This window comes from Hesperophylax consimilis, chromosome 3, assembly GCF_061612785.1.
Source record: "Hesperophylax consimilis isolate HC1 chromosome 3, BYU_Hcon_1.0, whole genome shotgun sequence".
Lineage (NCBI taxonomy): Eukaryota > Metazoa > Arthropoda > Insecta > Trichoptera > Limnephilidae > Hesperophylax > Hesperophylax consimilis.
The window spans coordinates 31,315,367-31,324,021 of NC_142838.1; the positions used below are offsets into that span (position 1 = coordinate 31,315,367).

The window sequence follows — 8,655 nt, forward strand, 5'->3', positions numbered from 1 at the left end:
ATTTGCTTCTGATTATTTATTTACTATTTCTACACCCTTGATTATACTTTGTTATGTTGTTATTATGATGTATTAATAATTATAGTTGCATTATGTATTATATTGTATAATAATAACTGTACTGATACAAATGTTAAAGTATAGCTAAATTTGGGCATATATAAATAAATTTTCCTTGGCGAAACTAGCCCCGACAACTACGCTTCAATATAATGTTAGTTCTACAAAATATAAAATCTTATCTTTTCCGTGGTGCCTCAATTCTTCTACATATTCTGTTCAAATTCGTGTAACTCAGGAATTCATAAAATTATCCTCGTTCAGAAGATATTGGATGATCGTGTATTGCTTTGGTTTATCGCCGTAATATTTTAAATATTTCACACAAAGATGGCGCTATCTCCTGTAATCGAAAATATACTAGGATATATTTTTATAATATTTATACGGGAATCCATTTCCACGCTCGCTTGCAACGAGAATTTATGCTTCACTAGCACCATCTGTCGAATCCACTTGGAAGCGGCCATAACATGTGCACTCTGATAATATTATCGAGTACCTACGTAGGGAAAACTAGACTATGGTTGCCCGCAACTAGTGATTGTCCACTCTTGCTTTGACTGTCGTTTGTTCACTGGCGTATTTAAATATTTCATTAAAATAACAGACTTCGATTTTGGTTCGACTTGAAGCAAAAACTGCCATATCGCTAGTAACAACAGTCACAAAAGAGAAATCGAATTTTTCGTATAATGCGTCGAAGTTTTAATTTTACAAATAATTCTATATTATCGTAATGTTTACCTATTATTGTTTTTTATTAAATAAAATAAATAATTGTGTAGATACTATCTTCAGATTGTTTTATTAATGATTTTTATCCAGAAATCATGTGGGCTATCGCTGTCATTGTTATGGGCTGTCAATATGAACAAGTGGGCAATCACTGTATATTTTGCTATTATTTTGTTCAGTTTTTGTTCATTTGAGATTTGATTAAGGTGCAAGATAATGGATGTGAGGACTTGACATGTAATCAATCAAATATTATGCAATTATGTATTTTTTTGCAATATGGTGGGTAGGACATAACCTACAACCATTTAAAATTAAAATTTCGTTAAGCGGGCAACCATTACCTATTTTACTACCTACTACCTACATCGTATAAAAATAAAATGAAATTGTTATTATAGCGATCTGTTATGAATTTTGATTAGTCGACGGATGCATGCAGCTGAAAATGTGCTATGGGATTCAATTGAATGCGTTTTTGATTGCCAACCATAAAAAGGTATCAAATAAACATCAGTAAAAATATGCTAAATGTATGAATAAAATAAAATTTATCACTTTACCTTCTTGTCTCTCTCAGTGGTAAAGTATTACGAAGGGTTGACTACTGGGCCTCAAGATACATTTTTTTTAAAGAAGTATTGAAATATTTTGAGATGATAGCAATTTATTTGGGGATCATCTTTGAGTATGCTGTGCGGAGGTTCGTATTGAATTCCATGCTTCATACCAATAATTTTACCCTTATGGTCGACCCTGGCTATTTCCCTGCCAATATGGTTAAAAATGGGATTGCAGTCCCTTAACGAATGAATTTATAGGTATCCTGATAATCTTTTACTAAAATACAAATGTATTGTCACGTTGTCAAAACATGTGTTCATAAAAATCCTAACGTTTTCGTAGATATTTCATCATTATATATTATCAAGACAAACGTAGGTGCATGAACATCTGTTCCGACATTATTATTAATGTACCTACTAAAAGTTTACCAGGAACAATACTGTTTTTAACCGGATTAACAATAATGTTAAGAAATTCTTAATAAATTAGCACTACTATTTTTTCTTCGTGTATCAAGTCTGCATCTAACTTCTTCTTCCCAAATTATTCACAGTCACCGTAATTTTATAATATTTTCATTACAATAATAAATAATTCTTTTACAATGATTTGACTACATCTACTTGTCTGGATCTGGTCGGTTAGATCTGTGTACATCGGTTTAGGTTAGGCAACATTATGCACCCTGTGCCAAATGTTATAGTAATCGATGAGATAGACAATGGATTGCCTCCAATAATTGAAACAGATTGCGCCCATTACACTGATTAAATAGCGTCATATTGTTCTGTATTCGATAGTTGCACTTGGTGAATTAACTAATTAATTTGCTGTCGAGTGTTTTAAAGGCCGCAGAGAAGAAAGCCGAAACCGCATTGCAAATAAGTAGATACGTGCAGTCAGTGTATTCATTTACGCTTTATTCCTTGCATGAATCCGTGCATCGTTCCGTTTGAAAACCGCATTCCATATAAATTCATTTCCGTGTTTAATCAAGATTCCGTGTAAATTCCATTTCGAGCATATCTTTAATATAAAATTTTCCATCTTTCCATGTTGGAAACTGCATTCCATGTTAGAAACCGTATTCCATGTTGTAAACCGCATTATCTTTCAGGCATGTCCTAGTGAGGTTAAAAAATCTAACGTATAAAAAGATACAATGTAAAGAAACAATAAACAAATGTTGGAAACCGCATTCTATGTTGAAAACCGCATTCTATGTTTTAAACTGCATTCTATGTTGGAAACCAAATTCTATTTTGGAAACCGCATTTCATGTTGGAAACCGCATTCCGTGTAAAATCCTTTCATTTGTACTGAATTTAAGTTTGTTGATAAACTTCTAAGTGCGGGTTGTTTCACAGAATTTGACAATTCATCAAAGCTCAAAGCTGATTTTCAAGTTCTGTGAAGATTCTATTCAAGTTCTGTTGTTATTTCAATTTTATGAACCAACTGGTCAATAATCATATAAGAACAGAACTTGAATAGAACCTTCACAGATCTTGAACATATGACGATTTGTTCAATTCTGTGAAATCCGTCCTTTTGTTCTAAAATTTACATAATTTATTAAGCTGCCTTGATTTTTTTTTCTTTAATTAAAAAAATTCGAAAAATTCCTTTACGCGAGACATCAGATTATGGAAGCCCAGGGAAATAATATTATCTCACATCTCACGTGCGGCTGATAACGGCGAAAGCGTGACTAACGTCGAAAACGTGATCGATTTAAGCACTGTTTCATCTGTATGATATTAATATTATAACACAATTTTTCTTACAAGATGAAATAAAAGTGATATAATTATTTTTATCAATCACACGCCCGGCCCCTCGGGGACGGCAGTGATCGAACAATTTCGTTATTTTGGCAAGTCTATCACTAGCCTCCGTGGCGCAATTGGCAGCGCGTTCGGCTGTTAACCGAAAGGTTGGTGGTTCGAGCCCACCCGGGGGCGACTTTTTTGCACCTATATCTATTTTTTTCTTGAAAATTTAACATAATATAATTATTATTCACATAAGAGAGAACAAGATCACTCTTATTAAATTTCAATAAATAAAAATTAAATTGAAATACCTATTCTGTAATAAAATCTTTAGGCCTGTCGCACTAATTATCTTCCGTAATACATAAATTTTCTCTCAAAAACCTTAAACATCTTACAGAAAGCTACAGCCCGACCTTCTTAAGACTTATTTTACATTAAAAATAATATAAGAATATCATTAAATTTGGCGCTTGTTTTCTTTTTGGAAATAGATTTTTTTTTCGTAACAAACAATCGTAAGATAAATTAATGCAATAACATAATAATAAAGTGTTTCAGGTTATGTTTTATGTGAAACCGCACAAGCGTCCCAACTGCTCCCAACCGTCTGGAGCCAGTGAGACTATGGCATTCACAATCGGGGTATGTTGTGAGGCTGAAGGTAGTGGGAAGGGGAAGGAGATGTCCCTGACTGATTGGTGTTCTTACACCAGAACGATACTGAGGGTATGTTAGTATTTATTATTTTAAATGAGTAAATTGCGACAAAACACAAAATATTGAAATAAAATATGCACCCGGGATTTGAATCCGCGACCTCTGGCTTGCTAGTCGAGAGCCTTACCTCTCGACCACGGAGGCCGTCAGTAAAACATATTTATCTTTACGAGAATGTAACCACTAAATTATAACCTAACATAGTTTAATTAGTTATACATGTAAGTAAAGTGAAAGAGAGAAGAAAAAGTAATAATATAAAGTTAACAGATAACTTTTAGCATAAGAAATTTATTGTGACGTAAAGTGTGCTGATAATTAGCTAAATTATTTAAGTCAGTATTGTTACTGTGTGTTTTAATTTCATAAATTAGATTTTATAACGTCAAAGTTCCGAAAGAAGTTAAAATAATTTAAAATGGTTGCGTTAGTTTTAGATTTCAAAAGAGCATTTGAAACGATAAAAAGGAAAAAACTTTTGAAAAAATTAGAAGATATAGGTCTTTCTGAAGTAGCTCTAAATCTTTTCAAATAATATTTCCACGAAAGAAAACAGGTAACAAAATTTGAATGCTCAGAATCAGAACCAATAGAAAACAACCTCGGTGTTCCGCAAGGGTCGGTATTGGGTCCAATTCTATTCATTATTTTCATAAATGATATAATTAAAACCATAAAACATTGCAAAATTGTATTATTTGCAGAAAAAACAAATAAAAAAGTTACAAAATTAAATATTATCTTGTTTATATTCAAATGTTGTATAAACTAACTCAATAAATAATAAAATAAAAGTTAAAAAAGTTCACTAAGCTGTACAATATTCTTGACGCCAAAGGTCACCGTTCGAGAGTTTTAAGTGGCTCTGAAAATAGAAATAATTATATCTTTGTGATGAGTATTTTGAAGTATTACACCGTGCTGCCCTTCCTCCTCTTTTAGCCAACGTTTCAGACAGCCTCACAGTGTCTATCATCAGGTAAATGCCACATTTCCGTGAAAATCTCAAATCATGTATTTGATACAATATCTGTTTTGTGGGTTTTGCATGGATAAGTGGTTTATTATGCAATGCTTATTTTCGTCAAGGCTCCTGGAGTCCACTATTTGTCCAAAATCTTCTCAACGGAATACTAATTACGAGGGTTTTCAAGCAGATAAAATTACTGTTACCTACCATAAATTTGTTCAGTTCAGAAACTTACCCCACTGTCTCAAATTAACGTTACAGTAGTAAAAAAAACAGTTTTCTCTATGTTCTTCCCAAAATTAATAATGTAGTATTATTATTAAAACTAGGATTAATTTATTAATTAAATGTATGTCGGTTTTTTAAAGCTATTTACATACCTGCTTTTATCAAAACGTATTTCACCAATCAATAGAAAATAAGCCACATGTACATTATTATATAAAACTATCCGTTTTTATAGAAACGTCAAAATTTACTGGAGATTTCTCATTCAGATAAGAGAGGTTTCGATTACGCAATTTTTATGCAAAACAAGATATTATTGGATACTAAAATACAAAGCCCTTTGTTTTCTTCTTACAAATTTGCAAAAACCGAAAATGTTTTTTTTAAGCAACATTAAATCATGTCTTCTTCGCACGCAAAATCAGTCAGCACTTTCAACGCCAAATTTCTCGTCGTTTGATAAAAAAAACTAGATAAAGCTCAAATAACCATTAGGTTTACGTAACATCCCTGGCCCTTTTTAATTCCATTTCACTTTGACACGTCGCGTATTTCCAGCAAAATTTCGTATGATAGACGTCTCACATTACGCAATCTGATGAAAAATTGTTTTTATTATACTCGGGTAGGTCTCTACGCTTGAGTATCCAGTGTAGCGCTGATACCCTTGGGGCCATTCTTAGGATACCATCGTGGGACTATTTAACATTTATTTTTGCGCCAAAAGCAAAATATTATTTAAAAATTCATTGTATGGAGAAGACAACATTTTTATAAAAAATTTAACATTTCATAGTTTTACTTCGATATATGTAACCTGTTGGCATTGAGCGAAACTTTAGAATATGTTTTGTGAAATTAAATTCAGTATTTACTTAAGTTATACATTACTACGTTAAACTTTCACATTTTAATATGTTCAATATCCGATTTCACCAATTATTGCGTCGAAAATGGCTGAAAAATGACACACAATTACTCAGACTGCTTTGCCAAATTATAATCCTCGTCCAAAGGTACATATATTGTAGTGTATGAATCAACGCATTGTATGCACTGTACCTGTTTGTTTGCCGATGGATTTTTTAAATGTAGTCTTTGTTGATGACTATAAAATAGTATCCAGTGAAAACAAAGTAATTATATTATTATATCTCCCAAATACCCAAAGACTCTGTGTCAATAATATATACCATTCTTTGCCAACCAGCCGTTCAATCATGCGATACAAGATCGCTTGGATGATTTGTCAGTTTCGGCGTGATTCGGTTAAGGCGACATAAGACATAAGGTTTTGCTCGACGTTAACATTTTCATTATTTCTGAAGAACGCATCGATAAAATCTCAAATGTTTCCAGAAGGATCCCTACTTACGTAAAACGGTTTTATCAACTATTAGCGGAGAGCACCAGATTTTATTTTTCTAAACGATGAATTAGTAACTTCCCGAAGGATTCCTCTGGAAACATTTGAGATTTTAGAAATACGTTCATCAGAAATAATTCAAATAAACCTTACGGAAAGATCGATTTTCTAGGCCTGCTAGGGCAAAGTCAACCGTAGGTCCGTCCATTACGCCGGGCCGCGCGTCGAATATTGTTTCTACACGACTTCATCACTTATGCCTTTAAGATTCCCACTGTATTTTATAGATTTGATAGGGCGAATTCGACTGCAGATCTGTCCAATACACAAGGGCCACGCGTGTTATATTTTTGGCTGCCTCACTTACATCGTTAAGATTCTGGCTTTATTTTAGGGTATTTTCTCGTCTTAATGGTGTTAATTAGTTACATTTATTCCTATAAAGAAAAGAGTGTCGGGTCACCCTAATGCTATGTTCTGCCACATTGAGAAAAATCGTTTGAGTTTATTGTTGCCTGAGAAGTAGTATTTCTTTTATCGTGTTTCGATATTTCAGAGTGGGCGAGGATTGAATCCATCTGGATGGATTGTCCACGGGTGATTGGATTGACTGCAGGACGCTGGGATAGATATCTCGGAGAGTATGATTAATGCCTTCCACGTCACATATTGGGAGCGGGATGAGATTTGTAGTGGATAGCCGATTGGTTACGTTATAGAGGAGAGCGGTGGCCTCAATAGAGGACGATGGACGTGCTGAAGAATTCACAATTTCGAACTAAATTTTATTCACAAATATCGATCATTGTTTTAGATTTTCTGGAATTGTCTTCAAATTTATCTCCATATATCTAGTATGTATAAACGGTATCCAGAAACTCGTAGTATAAAAGGGAATCTACTTCACATCTGGCGTCATTTTTGTCGTAAAACTTTTTTGTTTTCGGCTTTCATTTTCGAGTAAATCGAATCACAAATGATATATGCATTTAATTCATTTTAATCTATCTTTAAATTGTATTTTGGTATTGGTATCTATTTGTAACATTATGTAGATACTTAACGGCTATAATTCATTTAATGGAATAGTTCTAGAATATTTATGTTATTTTTTATTATATGTAGTTATATTCTTTAAATTTGCAGAAACTGTTTGTTTCCTAAATAAATAAAAACTTCTCCCACAGTCGATGTGTGACGATATGATTTAAGATTTTCACGGCGAAAATTATTTTTGTTATTTGTAAATAACACATCTGCCCTGATGATGGACACTGCAATGCTATCCGAAATGTTGGCTAAAGAAGGAGTTAGCGCAACACGGCGTAACACCCCAAAAACCAACAACAACAAAAAAGATGTGCGACGACATCAAATGTGGCGGGAGTTCTAACACCTTGGTGTTATTATTGTTTTTTTTTTATATATATTAGCGCAGACCCTTAAACAATACTGGATATTATTTATGTAGAATTTGTGGTGCAAAAGGTATATAAGTAAATAAAATCCTCAGCATCATGGCTTTTCAAAAAACGATCAGAAATTTACATTTAGAATTTACAAAATTACGATATCTGTCAATAATAAAAACAAAAGAAATACGCATTTCAAATATTGAACCCCTAATTAATAAAATATTTTGGTACCTACCGCTTGTATGAATCGTTACCACAATCAGTTGCAATTTTTAAAAATTCAAGACTTCACAGTTCTAGAGGTCATTGAACCGCACATAGAAAACTTACTGATAAAAAATACTGTTCATTTTTTTAAATCTGGTAAAATTATACGTTTTCCTTTTAAAAACGGGACTGCAGGCCTAAAACGAATGAATTGACAGAGTTCCTAACAGAGTAACAGTTAAAAACGAATGTTTTATGAGGATGGCGGAACACGTATTCATACAAATGCTGATATATATCATGTCTGTCATGATATTTATTAGGAGAAGAACACGTGTTCTCGATATATTCTGAATGACTACATTTTTTTTAGGAAACTGCCATGCTATCACATTTTTAACAGGATGATCTTTCTGCTTGCGGAGTTAGAGACGCCACCAAAATTGTTATTTTTATTGACCGGATCAAACGATACCTACTATTGCTATATATTATGCCCTTCAGTTCAAAATTTTAAAGCCAGTTTTGGTAAATGTATAATATCAACTTGGTATCATTTTCTCACCCTTCATTATATTACTTTAAGCGACTTTTTATTTCTCTGAATCC

At 32.9% G+C, this 8,655-nt stretch overlaps 1 non-coding gene across 1 annotated transcript; it reads left to right on the plus strand.

The window, feature by feature from the left end:
- The first annotated feature begins 3,256 nt into the window (after positions 1 to 3,256).
- On the plus strand, positions 3,257 to 3,329 carry TRNAN-GUU (transfer RNA asparagine (anticodon GUU)). Its single transcript has one exon. It is a non-coding gene; the product is annotated as a tRNA-Asn (tRNA).
- The last annotated feature ends 5,326 nt before the right edge of the window (positions 3,330 to 8,655 follow it).